Source organism: Xenopus tropicalis, chromosome 6 (assembly GCF_000004195.4).
Source record: "Xenopus tropicalis strain Nigerian chromosome 6, UCB_Xtro_10.0, whole genome shotgun sequence".
Lineage (NCBI taxonomy): Eukaryota > Metazoa > Chordata > Amphibia > Anura > Pipidae > Xenopus > Xenopus tropicalis.
The window spans coordinates 115,500,953-115,513,160 of NC_030682.2; the positions used below are offsets into that span (position 1 = coordinate 115,500,953).

Here is a 12,208-nt window from a genome sequence, read left to right on the forward strand (position 1 = left end):
TGCCAGGGGAATAGCGACCAAGGCTTGAGAAGAGAATCCATCCAAGTCAGGGGGGCTGTACGGGGGAATCTGCATACACAGAATTTTGTTTCCCTCTCACTGCCAATTCGGCTCCTTCAGACCAAATCTTATCTGCCATATACCTGTATGGGGCACTATGACGGACCTACCATTGCAATATCTGTCTGAAAATTGGGCAGGCTTAAAAATCTCACCTAGGGATGACCGGATCAGTTCCTTGATGCAGTCATCTTCCATGGCCTGTATCCCCATGATTCAATTGTTTGGCCCTACCTCAAAGTGGGTATATTGGAGAAAGATCTTCTCATTTGGCAGCCTCATATGGCCAGTGCTTAACTCTATGTTCTTGCATCAGTTTTCTTGGAATACTTAGACAAATTTCACCATCAGTTTCCAACTTACAGGCACTTGCAGCGCTTGTTTGAAAAATTTTGAATGGTTACAGTCAGTGCATGCAAATCAGTCAGCGCGGATGATTACATAATAAATTACAGTGGTTAGCAGCAAAATAAATGTCACTTGTGTATTGCAAGAATATTACAAGTGATATTACAAGGAGTTTAATTATTATCTATATAAACAAATTAAATGCCAACGTGATTTCAAATAGGTGCTTCAGGCTCGGTTATTAATTCTGAATTTGTTACAATATGTGGAAAATTAATAGGAAAGGGATACTTCGTCTCATGTTGGACAAAGAAAACAATTGTACAAATAAACCACCGCGTACCTTTAACTGTATTTATTCACTGAGTGATGCTGTTCTGTATTGTGCAGCTGGTCTGCCATTATTCAGGCTATCATTTAGGCACCATTGTGGCATATGGCTATGAAGATGTTCATTCATCCAGGTCAAAGTATATCTAGTAAAGGTAAATCTGCTGTAATGGGTTTATCTACATGGGATACATGGGACCATCTATTTGTGCTGCAATGGGTTCATCTACATGTCACACTTGGACCATCTACTCTACATGTGATACTCCAGACCATCTATATGGGCTGCAATTGGTTAATCTACATCTAATATGTGGGACCATCTCCATGTGCTACAATGAGACCATAACAACAAGAGATCCTCTGCACTCACCCTTTATCAATATATACAGGACATGAAGACATTCTGTGCATTAAGCTACTAAGAAATGCCCTCCCCTTTAAACAAAACAGGGATTGTTTGTCCATATATTGCAATATACTTCAAGCTGGCCAACTACGTCAAAGTCATCCCTTCTGGCCACTCCTACACTGACCTATGTGATTCACCAAGAATTCTACTACTTCAATATATGTTTAGCCAAGGGACTAAGTTTTACCTGCAACTTACTTGCTTTCAAGGTTAAAACCCCCATATGGTTGCCCTTTTATTGGCCCATTGGAATCACCTGACTGTAGCTGGGAAGGGTACAATGAGACCATCCCCATGTGCTTCAATATGATCATATCCTTTTGCTACAATAAGACCATCTACATTCTACTCAATTCAAAATCATTTTAATATGTGTTTTGTGTTTACCTAACCTTTGCTTCAGAATATGTGAGAAGCATAAAGAAGCATTTGCAACTCTGATAACTGAATAGAAAAAAATGGCATGATGTAGGTGCTCATTTGCATGTCATTTCCCAGCATCCCTGGCTGCAGCACCGTGTTGACAAATTACTTTAGGAGAATAAAATGGATGAGCATTCACTTTCTTCTGTTAAAATCTAATAAACATGAAATGATTCCAGTTGTCTCCTGCCAAATGAATATCGTCTTTGTAAAAACTGATTGAGCGGTAGCAAAATTCTTAATTGAACATTCTTAATGAAAATTTTTTTTTTTTTTAATTGGAAGGCTTTTCTAACATTTGCTTACATGTTTTATTAACAGTTAATGTAAATATGTCCTTTATTGCAGACGGTCCACTGTTATTTAATGGTACAGGCACCCAGCTTTGCAGTAATGTGCTAGTATCACTAACAAACCTTTCTGGATGTGGAACCTACCCCAGGGTTCTCTTTTCCTTCATAGAGAGAGACAGATTAATTGTAGGCTAGGTAGTATTGGCACTAATTGGCACTAACTGTGATGAAACCTTACATTTCTGAAACCTAAACTCTTGCCTCCCCCAGTTGCCAACAATTACTAGTGCTGGATTCTGCCATCTGTTTTCTTATGGCGACTGCTGTTTCCAGTCCAATACATTACTCTTTTAAAGGAGAAAGAAAGGTAAAAACTAAGTAAGCTTTATCGGAATGGTCTATGTAAATACAGCCATAAGTACTCACAGAAATGCTGCACTGAGTTCCCTGTCAAAAGATTTGTTGTATCTGTTTTCCTCTGCCAGAGACACGCAGCTCTCTGCTCTCTCCCCTCTCCTTAGGAATGTGGACCTGAGCCAATCAGCAGGAAGCTGACTCTTAGGGGCTGATTTACTAACCCACGAATCCGACCCGAATTGGAAAAGTTCCGACTTGAAAACGAACATTTTGCGACTTTTTCGTATGTTTTGCGATTTTTTCGGATTCTTTACGAATTTTTCGTTACCAATACGATTTTTGCGTAAAAACGCGAGTTTTTCGTATCCATTACGAAAGTTGCGTAAAAAGTTGCGCATTTTTCGTAGCGTTAAAACTTACGCGAAAAGTTGCGCATTTTTCGCGTAAGTTTTAACGCTACGAAAAATGCGCAACTTTTACGCAACTTTCGTAATGGATACGAAAAACTCGCGTTTTTACGCAAAAATCGTATTGGTAACGAAAAATTCGTAAAGAATCCGAAAAAATCGCAAAACATACGAAAAAATCGCAAAATACCGATCATTACGAAAAAAACGCAATCGGACTCATTTCGACCCGTTCGTGGGTAAGTAAATCAGCCCCATAGTCTAACTAACTGAGCATGTACACCGGTCTTGCTCTTGGTGCAGGAGTGAGGCATTATGGGAACTTTCTTTACACAGCTCAGCATTTTTTCTTCCTGTTTGTCTTCTGATCATCTGAACGGGAGAAATATGGGGAGACTTAAGGGCACTATTGAGACAACTGAAGGTATGCCTGCACCTTGAGATTAACTCTTTAATAGCCTTTCCTTCTCCTTTAAAGGGCTGTTCATATTTGTTGTATGATGTTGTTCAATAGGAGATGGCGACTAATAGGTGTTTTGATGATATGAAACCAGAGGGGTCAATCCATAGATTAGGTTAAAATACATATAAATGCAATAAATTGTGTAAGACTGCCTCAATAAGTTAACTACTCTACATAGTGGCAATTAAAGGGGAGTTTTAGGTTAGTGACTCATGATGAAAGATTAAATTATGGTGGCATCTTGCTTGATGAATAGTTGTATTTCAAAAGTAACATTGACTAGATATAGGAAGTGAAGCAGAGGATAGAATAAAGTGTAACCCTGAAGCCAAGGAGGAGGGGGTGATAATGGAGTCAGTAATTGCAATAAGATTTCTGTGATGGTAGGGAAAGAGTACCATTACTACCTTAGACAATGTTAATTTTCTTAATCTTATCCCAAAATAGCTCACAAAGAAGATGCAGCAGATGTAACCTCCTCCGCATTTAATGTAATAGGACAGTGGTAGTTTTGTCACCCATGAAACATTGGCTCTCGGGTGTGCAACAAAATTGCCTGCGTTGCAAGTGTAAATACTGCATTGCTGATGCACTCGGTTTTGCCTCGAACATGCACCAATGAGCATTTTTTGAGTGACAAAGCTAGTTCACCAGTAAGGATTATGATACTATACTATAGAAAAGTATTTTTGCCAATAGATATATAGTTCTAATTATAATAGCTCTAATACAGCCTGTGAAAGGAACTACAATAGCACACTGACAATAAGGCCCATATTTCCTGGAAAAAAACCTAATTTCTATACGGAGCTGATGTTTTGCAAATGTTTAACAGATTATTCAGATTGCAGATTCATATGCCAAAACCATAGTGTTGTAAAGCAGCAGCCACCTAGCAGCATTACCTCAGCAGACCTTTTGTGTCTCTGCAATTTTTCATGTCAAGTATTGGCTAACCTGATATTTCTTCTCAGGCTCCTGCTTGTTCCTATTATTTGCCTTTACTGTAAGGTACATCTTGTATTCCCAGCTTGTGTTTAAAGAATGACGAAAGTCAATTTAAATTCTTCCCCCGTTATTGGCTATATTATCCTAATGCATCCTCATACTGTACCTTTCCAGCCTTTCTCTGAACTCTAAAACCACATGTATAAGGCTTTTAAAATCAAAGCATAACATAATGTTACTTCCAATTTATTTGGATTTTACTTGCCCATTGTAAATCTTGAACACGTTGGACTGGGCCACGGGGGCACCAGGAAAAAACCTGGTGGGCCCAGTGGGCCAGACCTGATCCCCACAGGGCGCTCCCCCAATCTGCCAGTCTCCCTCGCCCAACTCCCTTCAGGTTCGAGGGGGTCGGACAGGTGTTGGGGACCCCTGCAGGGGGAGCGCTGAAGGGGGCGGGGGCCATTGGGGATGCAGGGGCCCCTGAGGCAAAAGTCTCGGTGGGCTCTCCACCCCCCAGTCCAACACTGTGAACATGCATAGTCTGATTTTCTAAGTCTCATACATGGAATATAAAAGCCAGTACGGAGTGTTATATTTAGTCCTGTAAGGTTTGCCTATAATACTTACAGCAAGTATTCAATACCTTTTCATCTAATAGAATCCGGAAGCAATTGGTGATGTGCAGGTTTGTGATGTCACAATTCTACCCTCCTTATCCTGCTATATCTCCAACCAAGGGGTTCCAGGCAAAAGTACCAGCCCAGCTCCCCCTCTCTGTTGCACCCTAGGCACTTGCCTTTTATGCTTACCCCTAGTTCCAGCCGTGTTTAGCTTCTTAACAGCAGCCCAGACCACAGTGAGCTGTGTACAGCTTGGTATGGCTCATCACTATTATAAGGATGCTAAACCTCTGGACTTTTGTAGTAAGTTCAAAACGGGTATAAGATCTAATATATGTAATGCTTGGAACCTGGGGTTTTCCACACATGGGATTTTTCCATAATTTGCCTAAAATTGTTCAAACATTGAATAAGCCCAACAGGAATGTCTTGCCACCAATGTTGATTTCTGAAATACTATTCACTTACAAGGTCACCGCCAGGACACCGGGCAAAAATCTGGTGGCCCCAGACCCGATGCCTGTTGCCACTCCCCTGGCTGCCGGTGTCCTCCAATGATGCATGCTCAGGGGAGGACGCCAGGAGGGGGGCCCCTGTGGGGGGTTGGGGGGGCGCGTGGGGGTATGGAGTGTGGCTGGGGATGCTGCCGAATGGGGCACCTTTTTGCTTAAGGGAATTTTAGGTGATGGGTTAAGCCACCAACAAGTGGGATTAAGACTTATATAATACTAGAAGCTGGTATTTATTTTAATTACCATCAAGTAAAGATTCGGTTATATTATTACAGAGACAAAAAAAAGTGGCTTTCACATTAATCAGAGCTTTCTGGATAACAGGTTTTCCATACCTGTATATAAAATACAGCCTTTCTAACCATGTTCCATTAACGTAAAAGGCAACCTATGTCAACAGCAGCACTGCCAAAAACACCACTTTTATAGCATTCTCTGCTGGTGCCTATAAGTGGTCATCATTTTACTTGGAGGACACATTAATATTCCATATCAAGTTGTAAAGTAGCAGCTACCTAGAATGGTTCTTTTCTGACTTTCAGCATTACCTTAGCAGACCTGCAATTTCTCTTCCTCTCTGCAATGTGTCCTGTCAAGTATTACCTAACCTGATATTTCTTCTCAGACTTCTGCTTGTTACTATTATTTGCCTTTGCTTTAAGGTCATCTTATATTTACACCATGTACCTTAGAGTCAAGTGGGATTTTTTTAGCATAAATAATGTTTCTTATAGATTGCATATACTTTTGATGGAATTGAATGGTGTTTTTGCATTTGGGTCTGGAAGGGTCTCTGTATTTTAGTTTGTACTTTTGAATCAAATGCACCAAGCTGGGGGAGAAACAGGGCAGTCAGTTACAACAAAGCTGAAGAAGCCGCTGGGATAAGTGGTGAAACATATTCAAGAAAACTCAGAGAGTCCAGTTGCTTTAGACGTAATTCTAGATATTACAATATAAATGTAGTTTGGGGCTAACATTGACTTCAGTTTGGTTGCATTAAAGTTACAAAGTAAAGAATATTATACTGATATTATAATGACCAGTTAATTATTAGAAAAAAATGCAAAATTCACAAATTCAAATTTTGATGAGTGGGCCTTCCCATGTTCTTCCTTCCCATTGTATTGAACAAGCCCTTAGTTGTAGTGTAGTGTGGCAGAAGGAATAGCCCCTGGGCTATTAAAGCTAAGACACTGTCAGAGATACATATATATAATGGATTTATTATTTTACCAATCACAGCCAGTAAGTCCAAAAACACCCCATTCAACTTACAGATAGTAATGAGCTAATTGGTTGTGATTTGATTGGTGGCGTATGACTTATTCCAAATCAATTCAAACCATACAGTTCAGATCAATTTGTGTCAAATCAAGGTGAAACCTGGAGCCCCAAAAAAAACGGATCAATTTGCATTTCACGATTTGCAATGATTTGTGCCACAATCAATTTGTTGCTCTCTCTCCTTCCAACAAGCTAAGGGAGACTGAACTTGACTCTCGTGCCGAAGCTCTTGGCCTAAACATGCCTTTGCCCAGTGAGCCAATCCTTTTCACATTCAGGCTGTTTGTTTTTTGCAGCTTTAGTGTATTGTTCAGCCGTACAAGATTAAATAACGTGGGCACTCTCATTAAACGCAGACACATTTGTTGGTAGTCGCTTGCTAATTTAGCTTGAACTGACTGTCTGCATTGTGCCTATCCATACTGTTGTGCAGCATTAAGCAGAGTTTGCAGGAGGAATCACACATTATCATCCAACAGCAAGTGCTAGCAATATTGATCTCACTCCGTTACTCTTAATGAAGACTGAAAGTGGATGCTTTAAACTAGTTTACCGTTTTAATAGATGCTGGTAACTTTTGCTGGAGATAAGTTCTCATTTCATTTCTGTATAAAATAAATAATTCTTATATTACTTAATATGCTGTTATAATTCTATAGTAATATGGAAAGTTATCACTTTATATTGCTTTTATCATTCTCTTTGTTGTATGCTGTCCTTCACGCTCACATACAGTCCAAATCAAAGAGACCTGATTGCAACTTATTTTTCACCTTGTCAAGGATTTCCACCTTCTGGGGATGGCATAGAGCAGTGACCCCCACCCAGTGGTTTGGGAGCAACATGTTGCTCAGCACCTTGATGTTGCTCTCAGTGGCCTCAAAGCAGATGCTTATTTTCAAATTACTCGCTTGAAGGCAAGTTTTGGTTGCATGTACTGCCAAACAGAGCCTCCTTAGGATCACAGTCCACATAGGCTACCAAATAGCCAGTAACAGCCCTTATTTGTCACCCCCCAGGAACTATTGTATGCTTGTGTTGCTCTACAACTCTTTTTACAAAGGGTTAGGGATCCCTGGCATAGAGGTTCAAGGCAGCACTAGGTTTCTGAGTTATACTATGACCATGGTACTATAGTCAAAGCTGATATGTTCTCTCTATGTCTTCCTGGGCTTGTTCTGACACTACAGAATCATATGGGCAGGTTACCTGGCTCCTGGTAGAAGTTTCTGTAATTTGTGCTGTGCAGATGTTAAAAGGAACTTAGATTGTTAGCTTTAATGAACAGTGTCTAAAATAACATGAACATGTGTTTATTATATGCATAATAATAATACTGTATACTGAATTTTTAGGCATTGTCCAGATCTGCACCAATTCCTAAGTGATGTGCTAGAAAAGTGCCAGGTTGGATCTGTAAGCAGGGAAGTGGTACAAAATGGAAACACTCATTTGGTCCTATGCATCAACTATAGTCTAATGTAAAAATAGCAGCGTATAATATAGTAAGAAGGAATCTAATTCTTCTGTTTGTCTCAGATACCCTATGTGTTGGATTTGTCAGTGTCCAACCTGACCTTATGATTCCGTGCAACATTGTGCATTTTCTGTGCATGGGTGAGCACTTTCTTGCAGTTGTTTTTTAGTTCTGCCTGTCTGTGTCTAAGCAGCTTTTTAACTCCTGTACCTCCTGTAGCTGAATTAAGCATTGAGAAGTTTACAATTTTAGCTGACTGCCAATAGAATGAATAAAAATGCACGTAAAATGCATCTCTACACACTGAGAAGCTCATACAGTAGATGCAAATTATTATCTTAGCATGCCTTGTATTTGGTAACTGATGAAAGGAAAATAATTCTCTGGTGTCATAAAGTATATCCAATTCTAAATCATGGGTTGTACTCTTTAGGTGCATTCATTGAAGTGCAGGTGTCTATTGTAATTGCTTTTTTATCTGTGTCTCTGTATTGTATTGTGGTTTTTTCACACTTTTATATACGTAGGCCCCATGATTACTATAGAAAATAGCTAGAAAGCTATTTTAAGTATAGAATTCACAGAACACATTGTCAGCATAATTTGTGTAGTAAGCGTATCCTAGCCCAGACATTCTTTCTCACTGTTGTGTGTCTATGAAAGGAAATGCCTTAACGCTAATATTTATACTCCTCTATCCTGAGATTTGCTGCAATGTACAAATGAGAAAGGAGCCCTCTAGAAAGCTAAGGCACAGATTCTTAAATAATCTTATTGTAAGCTTTCTGTGCAGCGTTCAGCGGATAATATTATCAAGTGTCTTCAATTGTACGTTCGCCATTCTGTAAAAGGCTCTTTACAGCTTGTATTATTACGTTTGGTTCAGAATACAGAGTACTTACAGTCTGAGCCTATTCTTTCCTTTAATTTAAGCAGAAAGCTAGGAATTGGCGTGACATTTCTATTCTCTTACCTCCCCTAAAGAAAGCTTAAAGCGTCAGTTTGCACCAAATCCACCATAAAAATATTAGGGTGGCCGTTATTCCGTGTTTTGAAGACGTTACAAAACCTAGGAAGGGATTTCTGACACGGCTTAATTGGATTTTGCTGTTGGCACAATTTAGAGGCTTTCAAGATATCGTCACACCTTTCCTTGCACATCTAAAAGAATACCATGGTGTGGGATTGAGTGTTACTTATGCTGAGCATCATTTTGCTGTTGCCATGGATTCTGTCACTTACGCTTTTTTTATGGAAAACAAATTAAAAATATGAACTCTTTTTTTCTTCTATATACATATATATATAAAATACTGCAAAAGGAGCCAGCACTCACAGGACTTTTAAATAAATCAACAGGAAAAAATAAATAAAGTTTTCAAACCCAGTGATGAAGCATGGTTTTTTATTCGTCCGACGTTTCAGTTCCAAACTGGAACTTTCATCAGGAACTTTTCCTCCCTGATGAAAGTTCCAGTTTGGAACTGAAACGTCGGACGAATAAAAAACCATGCTTCATCACTGGGTTTGAAAACTTTATTTATTTTTTCCTGTTGATTTATTTAAAAGTCCTGTGAGTGCTGGCTCCTTTTGCAGTATTTTGTATTTTTGTTTTTGCATTAGCACCCGGGCATTTGACTCTATGTAAGTGGAGTGCTACCTTTTGTTGGACGACATATATATATATATATACAGTTGCAAAAAAGGCTAGCACTCTGCAACTGTATTTTGGTATTTAATTTGCTTTAGCACCCAGGCAGTGACCCCTTTTAGGTGGAGTGCTACCTCTGCTGGAACTGTGTATATATATATATATATATATATATATAAATCGAGTTTATAAATGTTAAAGAAAATGTAAGGAGTTCAAAGGCAAAGTGCCAGATTTTTTTTTTTTTGAGTATGGAATCTGGCAGTAGCAAAGAGTGTGATAGTATTTCAGCAGACATGATGGATAGATGGATGGATATTGAGGGTGTTGAATATGAAAAGCAGATGAGTAGTGATGAGCGAATGTATTTGCCAGGCATGGATTTGCAGCAAAATTCCGCATTTCAGCATTGACAAATTGTTTTGCAAAACTTCCACGATAAACCTCTGTGTCAAAAAAGGTGCAACCGTGTCAAATAAAGGCACAATCATGTCAAAAATAGGTGCAGCCGCGTAAAAAAAAAAGTCATGTGCAGCAAAAAAGTCACACGGTACACACATTTCATAAATTTTTCACAGTTTCGCAAATTTTTTGGCGAAGCGAAACAGAACAGATTTTTTCTATTGCACCACTAAACCCAATCTATGTGAGGGCTCAACTTTGACCGTGCAGGGCCAGAACTGTAACCTGTGCCAGGAATAAGCCAGAAGGGAAAATTGGCTGCAAAACTATTGTTATACAAATATGGAAATAACAGTGTTCCCCACGTGGATTATTCAATGCCTTTATCAGCTAATATTATCAAAATCAAAATTACTTATTTATAAACAGGATATGACCAGATACTTTAAAAACAACCCATAATAAAATTGGAATTAACTCTATAGAATATCTCGAATTTCAGCTGATGTTTCTCAGTACATAAAAGCAATTGCTACGGAGGTTATTGTAATCTGTTACCATTACGTTATCTTTCCACCTTTTATTTAAGTAGTTTCTTGTATTTTGTTAGGACTTGATATTAAATGCGCTCTTGTATATTTCCAAGCTGGGTAACATTATCCCATTACAAAGCAGCACAGCTGGAATCTCTAAGGCAGTGTTGTGTGGAGGGGGGGATTCCTAGATGCTATTTTTTGATTTTTGCAGAATATTTCAGAGGTAGCAAGGAAAACATACACTTGCCTATGCTGTGGATTAGGTAAACTCACCTTTGTGTTCTCGAGTTTCCCAGCTACAGATTGAGTATAAAAAAGATTCTATTCAGAGTAAATGAACGTTAATAATAGCACTTCATGATAGCGGGTGTTATTATTATTAACAATGTGTGAGTCACCCTGCAAATATAGCTGTGCATTAATTAGAGCCCTGGAGTCACTCAGTTATATGTGGGGAAATGTCTATCATTATTACTAACACCAATAAAATAAACCAGGAGACAAGCAGTTTTATGGACCAAGAATGGACAACTGTTGGCCATCTATAGTCTTCTGAATTACGACTCATAGCCAAGGTGTGGTTCAGCAAGAACTAGAAGGCTGCTTTACCCAGGAATATATACAATCCTTCAAATCAAGTTGTTATTATGACAAACAAACTTCACAATGTGATATTTTCTAGTATTTTTTAATTGTTGGCTATGTGGTGTGATGACTTGCTCTTTTTCCACTTATGGTAGCAACTGCTGAAATTTTATAATTATTATGATGCTTAATCAATGTTTATATAGTGCTGACATATTTAGCAGCTCCTTCTCAGCGGTCTGTGCTGCTGTGGATCTTGCAATCTAATGTATCTATCACATTCACACACTATCATTAGTTTTATCAGAAGCCTAAACTGCCTGTAAGTTTTTGGAGTGTGGAATTTTCACTTTTAACTACATTCATGAACTGAGGGCATTCTTTATTTGTTGATAAATCTATATAACACGCAGTAATTCTTTCAACTGCTGATATCCTGTATTATTATAGCACCAACATGTTTTGCAGAGTTTTACTGAGATTGTTCATCATTCACATCAGTCCCTGCCCAAGCTCTGGCTTGCTATCACATTCACTCATGCGCTAATCTGTTTTACCAGGAGACAATTTGTTTGTTTTTGGAGGAAGGAAACCCAGCCAGACAAGGGAAGAATTTGTTTCATATAGTGCCCTGGCCTAAATCAAACCAAAGACCCCCTTAGGACACTGCAACAGGAAAGCTGGTGAATTTATTAAAAGCTAGGGTGCAAAGCTAGGTTGTCTATGCCTGACCTATACAGGGTTGGACTGGGGGGGTGCAGGGCCCACCGGACTTCTGCCTCAGGGGCCCCTGCACCACCAATGGCCCTGCCGAGGCCTTCACACACCTGCCCACAAGGGCCCACCCATACAACCCCCTCCCCCGAGAGCGCATAAATGAAACTTACCTGCAGAGCATCGGGGGAGGGATACCGGAGGATTGGGGGAGCGCCCTGCAGGGATCAGGTCTGGGCTGCCAGGGCCACTAGACCAGAGGCCCACTGTGTTTTTTTTTTATATTGTTGCAGGTATAGAAACTGAAGTAAGGACAGACGAAAACTACAGCATCCCCCTAGTAATTTTGTATTATGAATTGTACTGACAGTTGTGGTTAA

At 39.4% G+C, this 12,208-nt stretch overlaps 1 protein-coding gene across 1 annotated transcript in view; it reads left to right on the plus strand.

The window, feature by feature from the left end:
* Positions 1 to 12,208, plus strand: part of xkr4 (XK related 4) — a 109,424-nt gene that overhangs the window by 74,485 nt on the left and 22,731 nt on the right.